Source organism: Colias eurytheme, chromosome 12 (genome assembly GCF_061535395.1).
Source record: "Colias eurytheme isolate Ceu_HAF_F1 chromosome 12, ilColEury1 Martin Lab GWU primary, whole genome shotgun sequence".
NCBI lineage: Eukaryota > Metazoa > Arthropoda > Insecta > Lepidoptera > Pieridae > Colias > Colias eurytheme.
Genome location: NC_142991.1, coordinates 2579729 through 2596364, shown reverse-complemented (window position 1 = coordinate 2596364; position 16636 = coordinate 2579729). Strand labels below are relative to the sequence as shown.

The following is a 16636-nucleotide window of genomic DNA, read 5'->3' as shown; positions in this document are numbered from 1 at the left end:
TAAACAAATATTTTATAATTAGAAATTAATAACTTTTAAAACAGATTTTAAGTTAGTTTTCACACATTTCTAACTCCATCCAGTCAAATAACACTGGCCGCATCTAAAACTGTAGAGCTCCAAACATTTGGAAAAATAACATAAAGACATTAAAAAGTATTCATGTACTATTTCCCCAAACTATAACACAACCCTAACCATAGAATCGAATGCGTATCACAGATGCATTTGCATACAATGGCAGCGACGCGACGCCTACCGATAGGAACTGTCAATCTTGCTACCACTCTTGAATATAATGTCTTTATTACTTGATCACTTTTAGATGACTCCACGTGTGAGATCCTATCAGTTCTATTTTAATCTGTTAGACACAGACTGCTGTGAGCCAGAAGGCTGAGACAATAATTTTCGGGAAACCAGGAAAGAGGTTGTCTATGTTCACCTGAATCTGGGGATCTTTGATTCTTATGGAGTAACTACGAGTAAGTATATTCTGTAAAAGAACAGAGGATATTTGCAAATCGAACAAAGACGCTGGAAGAAGGAAAAAGAGTTTCCAGAAGACGAAAGAAAAGTTTCAAGTGATCTTAACTTAAAAATTATGATGCATCTACTATTAAAGCAAACACAATATTTCTAACTGGATACTTCTATACCTTCTAAACTCAATACCCCATATACTTTAGAGAGTAATTAAGAAATACAAGGAAAAGTTGAAACACACGGTAGTCATAATCAGGGCTAATCAACGCATAGAGCTAAGGGCTGTTCGACCAGTCTAACCGGTAATACTTAAACACACGTCTATTCCGTTGTATTTATTGTAATCGCTTATAAGTGGAATAACTGTTTAGCGGTTATGGAGATCGACTTTGAATTTAAATTAAATGTTATTTTTGTTTTATACTAATCGCTTTTACGGTTAGAATCAATGGCTTGACCCATGCGTGTTTGGATTTTGAACTTAGCTATTTTTACGAGATGTTTCAAATATTGCTAACATGGTATTGGTATTCAATTTTCTGTCTCAAAAATAATGCTTTTCATCCAGTAAACTTTACCACTTGTGATGTGAAAATATGTACCTATAGGTTATTTTTAAAAGGTGTGGTTATTATTCGATTTACGGGCAAATCAATAACATAGGTATAAACAATAATCCTAATTATATACTAAAAATTAACATGCTAGTAGGTGCATACATGATTCTATCTACAAAAAAAAATATATCGGACACGACACAACCTTTTTTGTTATGCTCAAAAATTCTAAGTCGACGTAGAAGCGAATAATAATTGAAAACACGTAAGTAGTTTTAAAATCGACAGTCGAGCAAATTTATTAAGATTTACACATTTACATGTAAAATGTTTTAGCGGAACGACATGTCTGTGTGTTTATAACGAATAGTATTCCTAATATAGGATGGCGTTGCAATCAGCATGTTAATATGTGTCTAGTTGCAAACACAGAATAGTGATGGACACATTATGATAATGTTCAGCTAATCTTCATTTGTTCTCTGTACTGAGGTTGTGGTTTATCCAATGTAATTCGTCTGCATATTATAGACTTGTGGTGTCTAGGGTTGAATCACGGGTTGATCCATAGGTTAATTTTAATAGCATATTTTAAACTAGCATTTGTTTTAATTATTTCTTTACATAAATTATTGTATCTACTTTAAAGGTGATAAAATACATTTAAAATTAGGATGCTGTCAGTCTGTCACCATACCTAACAGAAATGTTCATAGATTTCATAGGTCATATTCGATTACATATCAAAACCTACTGGGATAACTTTTTATAGAATACTAATTCAGATAGGTAGTATTAGTAGTATTTTAAATTAAATCGTTTGGGCTAAACGCGAGTCAAACATTATAATTAATCCCTAAATTAATTAATTTTGTTTTAAAACAAAAGCAGAAACGTGAATTTAAAAAAAGTCATGAAACGGAAGAAGCGTTAAATATGTGTTAAAAGATTCTTGGGTACTATTTGATACTATGTATACACATGTGTACACACTTTATAGAAATTCGTAAGCAAGCAAATCGTAGGTACAAAACGTTTTCTGCCTTGTCGTCATTGGTTTCATAAGTAATATTATAATCAATTTTGTATCATTTCATATTCAGTTAATCTTGGGCAATTAAAACGAATGTTCTAGAATTCTAGATAAAAGTTGTATTGACAAATATTATCCTGTTTCATGTAATTAAGCGTTCCTATGTTATCTATAGTCATTTGTATACGCCATTATATAGCATAATTAATATTCTAATCTAATATCATTTATTTTTATGGGTTGGTCTAATTAAAATCGATTTATATAATCGATTATTTCCAATATTGTAGTTACAAATGTTTAATAGTATAAGATACTGTTAACCATATAAGTTTTCTGATGTTTGCATTTTAGTGAAACTGTATTAATTTAAAGAACGTCAATTAATTCGGATGTGATTAGAATAATTATCTAGAAGGTTAAATAACATTCATATACAAAATGTATACCAATTAAAAGATAATTTTGTCGTTTAAATAACTGTTAAAGAATCAATCTTTCTTTCAGTTAATATCGGATGTGTAGTCAATGGGTATAGAAATGCGTGTGGGTCATTCTTCTTTTTTCATTAGCTGTTAAAAAATGTATATCAGATTCGATTATTACAAATTACGAATGAATGATGATTACATACCATAGAAAATCTTATCTTATCTTATCTTAATCTTTCTTAATACTATTAAAAAGGCGAAAGTTTGTATGGATGTATGGATGTTTATTACTCTTTCACGTAAAAACTACTGCACCGATTACAATGAAATTTAGCACACATATAGAGGGTAACTTGGATTAACACATAGGATAGGTTTTATCCCGGAAATCCCACGGGAACGGGAACTATGCGGGTTTTCCTTTGAAAACGCGGGCGAAGCCGCGGGCGGAAATCTAGTAAATAAATAAAGTAGGCAACATGAGTAGAAATAACGTCTAAAACTGAAAATTTTCAGCTAACTTTAATAACAGTTTTTCGACTTTATTTTAACTAAATTTAAAATTACTTATTGATGAAAAATAACAAATATTAAAATATGAAATTTGAAATATGTATTCCATATACGTTTATAAACCATTTGGAAACAGCTCGACTTCATACATCTTAAGCCAAGGGCCCTTCAAGTCTTTGAGAATTGAACGTTTGAAATTTTTAACGTAGAATATGAAATGCTGGGAAATGTTAAGTGTTTCAATATTCGTATACTACTTACTCGCCCGGATCTGTCCGTGGTGATTTTTTTTTATTTTATCTAACTATATTTGAAATGGATTTGTAATGAACAAACTGATGGAAAATGATTACAGAAATCGTATTTTATCGAAATACTTTTTTAATTTATAATAATTATAAAAAAGCGTGCGTGTCGAACACACGTGTCAGAAGTGAAACTTCTTTGGCAAGATTCAAAGAAATTTACTCTCAACGCGCCTAAAGAAATTTCATTCAAAAAAGAAAGTCTTAAGATATTATTATAAAAGTAGGCTATATTCAGATCATATTTTCCATTTGGAGTTCCGTTAGATTCATAACCTTCTCATAATTGCTTATACGAAGATAAAAAGAAAACAATAATACTCAAATACTCATCACAAATTACAAAGAAATGACTCAAACAATGGGATATGAAATCGAACCCGAAAATTCCACTGTACTATTAACCGTAGAAAATCTAATCGAACAAACAGAATCGAAATCGATGTCTCGATGGATTAATTTATCGATTCCTACAATCAGAAATCGATTAATTCTGACTCATTCTTCTCGTTCCGGATGAATGGGGAATCGGTATTATGTTCCACGTGATTAATAAATATTTGATGATTATCGGAAATATTTGGGCAATTATAAAAATCGATGTTAGGGTTCTCTAAGGGTCCGTTTCATGGACAAACTTGATTTCTAAAATTTTGAATACGGTATGGTTTCAATTTATAATCGGAATGCTTGAAGACACTAGTTCCTTCTACTACTTATGCCCGGTATACGAGGCTAGATTTTCAATCTAGGATAGCAAGTTAGTGTCAGTAATTAATATTTGACTTTGAATTAAGTACGAAATTTATTAGCGAAAAAGGTGAGAATGGAAAACTACATGGTTTTGTTAGAAATATTTCAGTTGGATTACATTGAATATTGTTGGATTAACTCTTTTTTCATATACCTTTTGATGTAATTGAATTGTATGTGTTAAATCTACGTACCTACGTCCTACATACAGCCTGCTATGTACCTAGTAGGTATATTTAACTCCTGCCTTAAAACTTTTAATACAAATTAAATTTAACACAAGCCTTCAGAATTTTAATTGAATAAATTAAAAATATACACATATAAATCATTAAATTTCGATTGTATTTTAATTTCTGAGTTACACGCGACTACAAGATCAATTTCCATTAATCAATATAGGCACATTAATTAAATTGAGTTGTCATAAAAGAGCATAACATATTTTTACACTTAAATAAATATAACATTCGCATATAATATACACTCCGTTATGTCATAAACGTGCTTACAGAACATTAATTTTTAATACAGACATAAATTATAAAAGAAATTACATTAATTAAATGTAAACCTACCTCCGTCCATTACTTTAGACCGCGTTTTGACATATTCATGTTGTAAATATTAAAATTATAAACTACGGTCGCGCGGTCAGATGTCTTTCTCTTTTACTCGTATGAAAATGAGGATAGTAGACAAAGATGAAAGTATAGTAAACTAAGTGGAATTCTGATGATTTGTAGTGGGATACAAAAGTGTATGAATGTGATTTACAAGTTAACTTTGTAATTATCTTTGACTATAAGAAGTTAATTTATTTATACATTGTGGAAGTGAAATTTTCCTTTGCTGTTATCATTATTTGAAGTTATTGTTCCTTGCAATCGTTATTTGCAATTACAATTACAATAATATAGCGATAATTAATTTGTATAATTACCGTCACATAAACCTGTAGAGCAAAAGCTGTGTGTGTGAATATTTTTCATTTATTTATGTTCAACGAGATAACATATCCTCCATGTTTCACAGTCAAATGCCTGAATAGATGAATAAAAAGAAATAATAATTCATAATAATCAGTCCATTATTTTCCCATTGCTGGGACAAGGGCCTCCCGTAAGGAATTGGGCCATGATGCACCACGCTGGATATGTGCGTTTGGCAACTTGGCAGACGTCACGTCATGTCGTCAAACTTTTGATTTTTCGACATGCAGGCACTGCAGGTTTCCTTCACGGTGTTTTCCTTCGCCGTTCAAGCAGTATGGTGATGTTTTAAACATTAAATTGCAATCCCCGATCCGATGTTTCTATAAATAAAAAAATGTTATTATCTCACCGTAAATATTTAAAATATATATTGAAATATCTGTAGACAAAATAATAAAAGTAATTTTAAGAAATATCGTGACACGAGACGAAACGACAATTTCGAAAGCACCATTTATATATTTTAAATCGATTTTCCTCGACACCTCTCTTGAATTACAAACACTTTAAATGCATCCATATAAATTATATTATTTTATTACCACTTTTTAAATATTTTTGGAATTTTTAAAGAAACCCCTCGTTTTGTATTTTATTGCATTACGTGACTGACAAATAAAAAGTCGTGAAAGGGCGATAATGTATACTTTGTGATTTCCGTATTTATTTGTATATTTATATTATACATTCGTATTAAGTTATATTTTCATTTATGTAGAATATGCGTACCTAACTACCTAATTGATTTGAGACTTTTATGATATTTATATAAGTAGATAAATATTCATTTAGCGCTTCATTCATATTATTCAGTATGAAAAAACCGCTTTATAATATACTAGCGACCCGCCCCGGCTTCGCACGGGTGCAATGCTGATACTAAATACACTACAGAAAAACTGTGAACGTTACTATATAAAAAACATAGCGGCCCGCTCCGGCTTCGCACGGCTATAAAATAGATAGCCGGGCGAACGGCCTGTACCGCCGCAAACGCTACGTCCCGCAATTTTTAAATCTGTAATATCTTCGAAAATATTCACTTAAATCATACGGTGTAAAGGGCCATATAGATCTTTATTAAATGAACAATGTATTGAAGGTATTTAATTGGTTAAGGATTAATGCTGTATTGGTTAAAATCGCATCGAAAATTAGCCATTATTTGTCGTAAAAATTAAATGACAAAAAAAAGTTATTGTGGGTTATCCATAAGAGATAGACATATACCATCGCGGACTTTTCTGTAGACCTTTTCAATATGCATAATACTTAGTACATTATTTTGATAAAACTCGTAGGGTTCAGCCTGCGTTTGCAATGTAAGCGGAAAAAATGTAATTTTTTACGACATCACATTAGAAACCTCAAAAATAACAGTACTTCTCCACTATTTAATGGATGTTATTATACATATAAACCTTCCTCTTGAATCACTCTATCTATTAAAAAAAACCGCATCAAAATCCGTTGCGTACTTTCAAAGATTTAAGCGTACAAAGGGACATAGGGACATAGGGACAGGGAAAGCGACTTTGTTTTATACTATGTAGTCATGATGATAGTGAAGAAACAAATTCTGAATTTACGAAAATTAGGTACATCTACTACTACTTACTTAAGTATTCAGGCATCATATCTATGTACCAACATGCAACTTAAACATATCTCAAAAAGCCTCGAAGCCTGATCAATGTTACCAGCTATTCGATTTATTCCCTATATAGGGACTTTAGCTCTTAGTAATTGCTACCTCACCACGGTCACAATAACAATGACGGATTCAACGTAATTACAGCAATTGAAAATCTATGTAAGCTATCAGCATGCAAATGGCCGTTATCAGCATAAATTGTAATATATGCATAAACACTGGCCAATTAAAAACAGTTTAAATGCATAGAATCGTTGGCGTATTGTTAATGGTCGCTTCGTATGTAATTATTTAATGTAGCAATCCATTTTGCGGAGAGGCGTTGGCTACGTCTTGTGTGGTAATCTTACACTGTTTGGATTACATTGCTTGTTATGTAGAGTGTGTAGGAATATGTAATGGTTGTGAGGGAGAAATGGATGATAAAGTGGTGATGGACTACGTAATATGAATTATGTGGTAATTGAATAAGAATTAAAAATATATTATAATGTGCAAAATTATTATGAAACAGGATGAACAACGTGTGTGCGTAAAGCTTATAATAAATGAAGAAACGTTTTTTTTTATATACTAAGTATAATGGAGTACGTAATTACATTTAAAATTCAAATATACACTTTTGTGCTGGTATTTGATTGCTATTTAATTGCTAAATAGATTTTGTGAAGTTTCTAGCGTTTCAGTAGCACAGTTTCATAGTACACACGTAAACGGTAAAATCTGGTAAAATACTATAAATTAGCCATAGTCCAGCCATATTTCCAGTTCTGATATTGTAATACCTATTACCTTAATAATATTTTGAACCCTATTTCACTGAGAAAAGTCTATATTATACCCACCATTTATTCGTGTATTAATTATTAGGTATTATACATTTTACATACCTATTATATTATCTCAAATTCTATAGCAACGTTTCCAAAATTTTCTTGATTTTTCCAAACTAGATCATATTAATTACATAACTATTAACAGTATACGATACTTCATATACAGTTCGGACCACCATCATTGGTAACAGCTAAAGATTTGGAACCAGGGCTAGCCCAAAAAATTAATTTCCAATTCAAACTTTTCTACATATTTCACGTAGAAGAGTCATTAGCAATAAGCAAACATGTATGAAAATGTCGACTTAGTTAATATTTGTTGTGGATATTTGCGAACGGAGCCGGAAGACGGGGCGTCGACCTTGTGAGGCGGGCATCAACGGACGTACGAACATAATATTTGTGTGGTGTATGGGAACGGATGTAGCGGGTATACCTGTATGCATCTAGAAGAATGAGATTAGAAAGCTGTAGAAAGTTCTGGAATGAGACGCATCAAACATTCTTCTCATCAAACATAGACGAAGCTATCAAACGGCAAAATCAATAGATAGTCTGTCTGTGTTGATGTCTTTAGTCTATGATACAAATAGTGTCGTCACTGCCTAATAAAGATTTTTAATTAAAAGCTAAAGAAGTTTCTGCTTAAACAATTAGCTTCTTCTAAAACCAGGCACTATGAGGATCAATTACGATATGACTGAAGTTAGGGACACCATTTTCATCACTACTATTTATCCAATCACCCCGATTGCGGACTGTACTATGTAGTACCTATATACTGTAAAGTCTGTGGTATGATGTAGTGTACTGAAGGCAGTAAATAATTATTAATGAAACAGTTAACAACTAGACTTGGAGTATGTGTTCCTTGTCCATTACATAGTCGATTGAAGCCATACTTGCTATACCTATAGTCAATACTGTGTAGTCGTCGAAACCTAGTTGTAACTATGGCCGCGTTTCTCTCATAACTTGTATATCGAGAAAGCATTTAGTGGACAGTGCCAACAGGTTGTGTACACGCGGTGTTCTCACGTACCGGTTCCATACCCTACAGATTAACTGAATTTAGGGTTGTCGACTTACCTAACTGACATTTGAAGCTAGAAGTTTGGAGAGAAAGTTTGGACTGTGACATCTTAATGGCGCGCCAGAATTGTGTAAGAGGATTGTGTTATTTTGTTACTTAGATGTTTTGTCACACATCAAGATGTTTTGTCACAACATCAAGATATGATATTTCCCTTAGTAAGTACCTACTCAAGACAGATTTTGAAAAATTTGCAAAAAAATATATATTTTTATCTTCATACAGAAATTTTGAATTGGCAACCCTTAAAACGATGAAACTATTAGATATCTTGGGATACGGTATGTGCTGTTGTCTTCTCCGTATTTCTAAAAATACATACGAATCTGATAAGGTAATTTCTACATTATCCGCGCAAAAATCTGTAGCGGGACAAAGCTGAACATCATTTAAATATAACGGGTTTTATTTATATACAAAAATGTTTTTTTAGTTAACGTGTATTAAGTGATTTATGATATCTACTAAAATCTATATAAAATCACCAAAATATTCGACTGATATTATGTAAGAAGTCTAAAGTTACAAAAAAAAAATATTGTTGTCCATAATAGAATCAAAACCTAAATTCATAGAGATAGCTTATGAGTTATGATTATGTAAAATATTGCACCAATATTGACTGTAATATTAAGCAAATATTTTAAATGTACTTATGTAAAATAATTTATACACGAAAGCCAGACTCTACTTAAGTAATCATTAATACTAATTAAAACTTTTACAAAAAAAATCGCATAGTAACACGCTAAAAATACCTAAAAATATAGTTGATTTTTATATAAAAACAACCAAAAAAGCTCTACGAATTCAGAGTTTCGCTCGAGCGTCCGTTTACGAAAGATTTTTTCTAAGAAAATCGCTTATTACAGTAGGTATTGTATATCCTACAAGTGCATGCCGTGCACCATGTCATATTCTGGTAGGAAAACGACCAAAAGCCGAATATATCATATTTCCAGCGGGTGTTGGGCCAAGATAAAGGCAACAATGTTGCAATATCCTTTACTCCGGTTACCAAAGCGCTCATGCTATTGATATTTTAATACGTATAGTGTAAACAACCAATAATCCTTAGACATTTTAATCAGGATTAACTGGAAACAGGAAGCTGTGGTAACTGAATATTGTGTGAAGTATTTTGTAAAAATACCTACAGTCATTAACTAATTAGATGTCAGTGAATAGTGCAACTTACTCGAGAGTTTGTTGAAACTATTTTCCTAACCAGTGGAATTTAATTGTTATACAATATAAAATTAAACAGTTCATTGAATAGCGATTCATGCTGGTATAAGTCGAGTTTAATTTTACTTGCAGAATTTTTCTGACTTCATTGTATCTGTCTTTCTAATTTTACAGCATTGCTTTAAAACAAGACATGATCATTGCTGCATTAAAGTTGCTTCGTGTACAGTTTGTAACCTAATCGCCCAGATGTATAGATAATTAAATGAAGCAATAAAACCACTATACCACTTAAGTACAGCTCAATCAATGCTGGGCCAATTACGCTCACAATAACTCTATAAAACAGCCTCTCACCACTTCTTATCGATCGTCAATGATTGCATTGTGCTTTGATAGCGCTATCATTAATGTCGCCGTTGTCGCTGGACCGCCACTGGTGTTAGGGTGCCTTCAGACAAACAGAAAAACGCAGAAGAAATTCTACCTTATAATTTTATTGTTACATGATGAGAAAAATGCAGTCAGAGCTACTGGCTACATAACACCTTTGTTTTCAAAACAAGTAATTTTTTCGCTTCCTTTTATTAGAAACTACCTTACTACCCACCTACTTTTGTTAGAACCAGATTTCTTGAATCGTAAAACTCTTATAAACATGTTTTCTTCAAATAACTTGCCATATCCATTCCTTTCAAAATCACTTCATATCACTTCACTTCATAAATAACCAAAAACATGAAAACCACACCGCTCGTAAATCGCAGACTCGTCTGAACGGGCCAAAACTTGTCAAATTACCTCACGGTCTCGATATCAACTGATAAGGATCTTAAGCGTTAGACAAGAATGTTATCGGTCCAGCGAGACAATACCCACAGGCATTCGAAGGCGTGTCACAGCCCGTCGCAAATCTGGCCTATCAAGATTACTGGTTTTGGACATGTCACAATTATTAAAAACGTTTGGCGATGCTGTTGAACGTTTAATTGATTTTCTTGATTTTGTTATTTCGATATTATGTTTTGCGGCAAGAACATCAACAACCGAAATCACGATTTTGAATCTAGTAATGTTGTATCTAGATTTTTTATTTAACGCTTGCTAGAACTATGCTTAAAGCTTAACATAAGTCAAACTTTAGTCGAATAAAATATAGTGCACAACTCACAAGTATCTACTAAAATGCTTCTCTATTATAATTTATAGTCCCTGGTCAGATAACTGGAGAAAGATTAAGTGAAATTAGGTAAAGGAATACACTATAAACTAGATCACATTCAGTCTTAGCTCATATTGGAAACTAATGACTATAGAACACTGAACAGATTGTTTACAGATTATCTTTGGCATTGAAACTGCTATAGAAAAGATTGCAAATTATTTTTGGAATTTGGAAAACTAGATCCTGTTCACGAACCCAACATTATATATTATGGCAATGTGTGTAATATTATTGTGTCTTAATTCCGCATATATTCCACCAAGATGTGCTTTTACATACATTTATTCTGAAAGGTATTTTGCTTTGGAATGTATGAATGAACGTAGTGGTTCAGTCTTCAGACTTAACAATTAATGATCTTCCAACCAAAAAACTGAATATTTCACCATATCACAATAGGATAATTTAAAGTTTAACGTCATTACATAAATATCTGAAGATACGAAGTGTTTATCGTGTAAAAAGCAATAAGCGCCTACGTTAAAATTTTATGAGACTATTGTCGTGTCCAAATAAATCCTATTATCTGTAATCTTGGTTGTGGGAGGCACCAATATGATTCCCATTCATTACAGGCTTGGTTTAGAAAGAAAGAGTTACTTTGGCGTTCCGTTTTAAGAGGTAAAAACGCAGTCATATCAGCACAACAATTTTCAGTTGAACCATATTTTTGACAATAATTTCTTAGGTTAGCTGGTCCGTGCTATGCCCAGATGTTGTTTATAATAACTGTTGTTAATAGCAACTGAAACTTCGTATAAGAAATACAACGTTTCAGTTACTATATACCTAATATTTTAGACGAGCTTATCCACTTAAATATATTATGACTACAGTCATAACTCCAAAAGCTTACCGACTGGGTACCTAATAACAATTCGATCTTGACTAGCGTAATAGATTTTTATAAACTACAAAAGGTCTTTGTATACTTTTACCTGTGCTTTTACGTAAATAGCAGCAAACATAAGCTTATTGTGATAATGAAAAACGCTACGTTTTTGTCAAAATTGCATACGATTTTATTACTAAATTCTGACAGGAACCATTCACAGTCTGGCCAACTCGTACTTATCTCTTACATAATATTGTGGTCGTAAAATTTTACGATACCGAATTTCTCGTGATACTCGGGGCGACCTTTAGTTTTTTATGGGATGTATCTATATAAATAAAGTAATGAGGAACAAATTAGGATAGAGAACAATCGGGAACGGGTTTAGGTGTTAAAGATATAAAATTTTATCAAGTTTTATGTTCATGTAGTGTAATTTAGCTTCAGAAGTGTGTTATTAGAAGATATACGTAAAAGGGTATATGTTTTATCAAAATGCTTTAAGTTCTTTATATCTTATTCATAGCTGAATGTTTGTAGATAGAACCAAAATAATGTAAGTATAATTTAAAGTTTATGTTAGAAAGATAAGCACCCAGCGTTCAATCGTTTTCCATTTACTTATTAAAAATACTATCACACACTTCAAAAACTTTTTAGTTACTCAAAAAAGATTTGTTTTCATTCGATTCATGTAAACAATATTTTCAAAACAATAAGCTTGTAATAACAAGACAATTTGATAAATCAGATTATAGTTTAGTTTACATGAAATTACTTCATACTTCGTAAAATGGAAAAATAACTGATCCATCGACATTTAACTTGAAACATCAAATCTACTATCCAGATTACAATATTTAAGAAGTAAACACAACTAGCTGTCGAAATGCCACGAATGCTTTTAACTTAAACATTATTCTTATCTTAACGGCTGTAACTGAGTAACAGTGACGTTATTGTCATCGTCTAAATCTCAAATGCCACTGCGCAATAAATTGTTCAGTATCTAAATGGTTGCATACGAAGCAAGCTTTCGGGTATGGTGGTGGACAGGGGAGTAGCGGACGGATAAGCGATAGATAATCGTACGAATCTTACAATGTTATAAATGATATCGAAGGTTGTGAGGTTGACTGTTTGTTACTATTTCGTGCAAAACCACAGAAAATATTTGATGATACTTGACAGGGCTGTAGCTATTATACCAAAATAACGAGATAGTTTGTAAGAATATAATATGGAAATTGGATGGATGTATGTTACTCCTTCATTTTGATGATACTTGGTAGGGCTGTTAGCTTATGTACCAAAACAACCCATAATTTCTTGAAGTAGGTATGTATTTGACTTCATTGGTGATTTTAAAACGATTACCTACCAATAAACTTAACAATTTATTATTTATACACCAGAATATCTACAATAATCAACTAGATGTACAAGTAGTTGTACTAACCTCGAATATTGAAAATTACCCTGTTCTTTTAACTGCTATAGCGAATCCGCTCTAGCTTCCGCTTATCTTCCCGGACAGCCTTACATGAATACCCGCCCACGTACTTACGAAACACGCAACAACCAAACTTTGGCGTTATTTATTAGTGAAATTTTAGGCTCAAACCTGCTTTCCAATTTTTATAGATCCCACAGAGTTGAGAAATTCTGTGTCGAGCGTGTTTACAAAACGATGCATGTTCTTTTGAATGGGTCATGATTGAGATATGTGAGAATTTTGGACGTAAAATAAAAATTTTATGAGTAGTATAAGTATTTTGTTTCTTTTTGTTGATTTAACTTGGCCATGTTTATTCTGTGCTAAATTTTTTCGGAAGGATACTTCTTATTGATGATGTTTTTTAAGCAATTCATTATACTACAGTAACTTACTACCGTACTTTATTTAGTTTTCAAAATCAATAAAATTCATTAATTCAAAGGAGAATAAGGAAATATTGACCGTAATAACTTAATTTATAGTCTGACTCTGAATTATCACAGGAGTATCACACAACTTAAAGCGCGGGTTGAAAATTTTATAACATAGAACTTTATTATTGCTAACAAACTTAGGACTTAAATTTAACAATAATTACATTCATAAAACCCAACGTAAAATTGTAGGGCTATTAACACAGTAATTCTATTCAATGTTTCCTATCAATGTTGCCTATCTTGCGATAGGCACATACAATTCTTCATTAGATGTTAACAATCGTTTAACATATTTATAAGCCTATTATTAATCTTTTGGATTTGATTAATTTTCTTAATAATTTGACCTTTGATCAATTGTAAATGATAGGTGTAGTTTTATAGGTGAAAGGTAACGGACATATGTAATTATTATTGATGTGTCAGTGTACTTAAGAATTTTAATGGTTTTCGAAAGTCGCCTCGAAGCTTCTAGAAACATTTTCTAGGAAATGCGTGTTTGAGTCTGTATGATTTATAGTGATCATAAAAGAAGATTTAAAAGCTGTATTATTTAATACTAGATTTCCGCCCGCGGCTTCGCCCGCGTTTGCAAAGGAAAACCCGCATAGTTCCCGTTCCCGTGGGATTTCCGGGATAAAACTATCCTATGTGTTAATCCAAGTTACCCTCTATATGTGTGCTAAATTTCATTGTAATCGGTTCAGTAGTTTTTACGTGAAAGAGTAACAAACATCCATACATCCATACATCCATACATTTATACATCCATACATCCTTACAAACTTTCACCTTTATAATATATATTAGATTAGATATTAGATAATAAAGGTTTAATTTAAGCAGTTAATTATCTATTCAACTATCGCAATTTTGGGCTTAACTATGAAATTTTTAAGATTTTTTTCGTTCTATATGAAAACTTGGTTCGCAGTGTCTTTCCGATCGATCCCTTTTTTATTTATATATTTCACTGAACAATTACAGTTAAATATACCTAAGTACGTACCTATAATATCAACATTCAACGTGGGCTGATAATAATTAATATCCTAGATTAATTAAATTTTAAGGTTAGAAGCGATGACTAAATTACATTCTGAAATAAATCTACACAACCCTTCTCTTTAACAAGGCTAACATGGTAATTAACTTAATGTACTTAATACTTAGGTACTATCTGGAATATTTATTGATGCTTTAATACTTAAGTAATAATCTAATCTTAGGAAGTTATTATTAAGTAAATAATCGGTCACACCTAGGTCATAGATACAACCACTCCCTTATAAAGCTCCAATTGAAAATTAACATACACTACAATTTGTAAGCTTTCGCAAGCATTACAGCTTTTGTAGTGAAAAAAAAAGATAATAAAAAACAATATTGGCCTTGAGAAGCTATGACAGAAGGTTTATGCTTGATGCAGCATTCGCGCCATTAACGTATCTTTGTCGCAAAAAAACATTCTTCTTTTATTACCCGACTACGGCAAAGCAAAAGGAGGGTTATGATTTTGACAGGCTATGTATGTATGTATGTATGTATGTATATATGTATGTATGTATGTATGTATGTATATATGTTCATCTGTTCCCTCGTAACTTCTAAACTACTTATCAGAATTCGACAAATGACATATCATTAGAAGCGTCTTAATTGTCCGCTGGTTATAGGCTATATGGGGTTTCACAAAATCTAATGTGGCGCCCTCTAGCGGACAAAACATACAGAGTAAAAAAATAAAGTTAAGATAAATATGCCGTGTTTGGTATCATTTGAAAGCTTTTTACTTGCACATTTTGAATATATATATATTACTAGCATTTGCTTGTGACTTTACCTGTATTCATGGGCTGATTGCATATAATTCACATCTTTTCGTTCATAGCTTCTTTATTAGTTCATCAATTTAACTTTTGTTTTATACTTTTTCAGCGTCGTTTTTTGTCGTAGTTGGGTTTTAGTTGTTTTACTTTTTATCTTGTAGAAATTCAAGAACTCCTCCATCTTTTTGTTACTTATTTGGCAAAAAAGTGACAAAAAATACATAACACATTAGAGGAAACTTATACACTAGACCGTTCATCGCCATTCAATGAATTTCGTCCGCAATGTTCGACTAAAAAGTGGCCATTTCATATAAGGATAAGGCACCCGCTGTATACCATAAACACGTGGCAAAAAACATTCGCGACAAACATTGGGTCGCGGTAAAAACATGGTAAGGCACAAGAGCCATCCGATTTCTCGGTAACGTCTTTTTACAATTTAATTACATACTCGTTTTGCTTCGCGATTTGATCTTCATAGACGCGCTTAAATGGGCATTACGTTGTGGAGTGCTAAAACGTAACTGTGCTCTTTGTCGGCTTTGTTAGTGCACAAAGAGACACCGATCATACTTGTTTATGATAGTCTGTTTAGTAGAAAGAACTTACGTTTAATTTTGTTCGGAACAAAGTGATGACAAGATAAAAATTGTGATTGAAAAAATCTATGTAATAAGGATCATATCAGCGAGTATTTCGTCATTGTTGTCCTTACAAAATACTTTTCGCTAGAGCAACTTTTATGTATTTTTTAAATAGCTGTAAAAAACGCCTGCACATTTGAGTTAACTTATTTTTATCTAAGAGGGAAGTGGAAAAATCCACCTGAAGCATTAATTGAATAGCACCCATAGCCCAAAGCTGCTTATAATTTAAACATTATTACACGCAGCATCTAACTGAAAATTACTCATACTGACCACGGCTCTGACTTTACTGCGGAGTGCAAGAGGTCCTCGTATTTA

The 16636-nt window shown here is 32.1% G+C and overlaps 1 protein-coding gene across 3 annotated transcripts in view; it reads left to right on the top strand.

The window, feature by feature from the left end:
- The window catches only part of LOC149903833 (uncharacterized), a 196154-nt gene that overhangs the window by 131584 nt on the left and 47934 nt on the right, over positions 1-16636 (top strand). Inside the window, exon 1 of one of the 3 annotated variants that reach the window (XR_016457362.1) lies at positions 8594-8726. The exons of the other annotated variants lie outside the window; for them this stretch is intronic. The gene's annotated coding sequence lies outside the window, so the exon portion shown is untranslated. Of the gene's footprint in view, positions 1-8593; positions 8727-16636 lie in introns of those variants that run through there. 3 annotated transcript variants of the gene reach the window in all.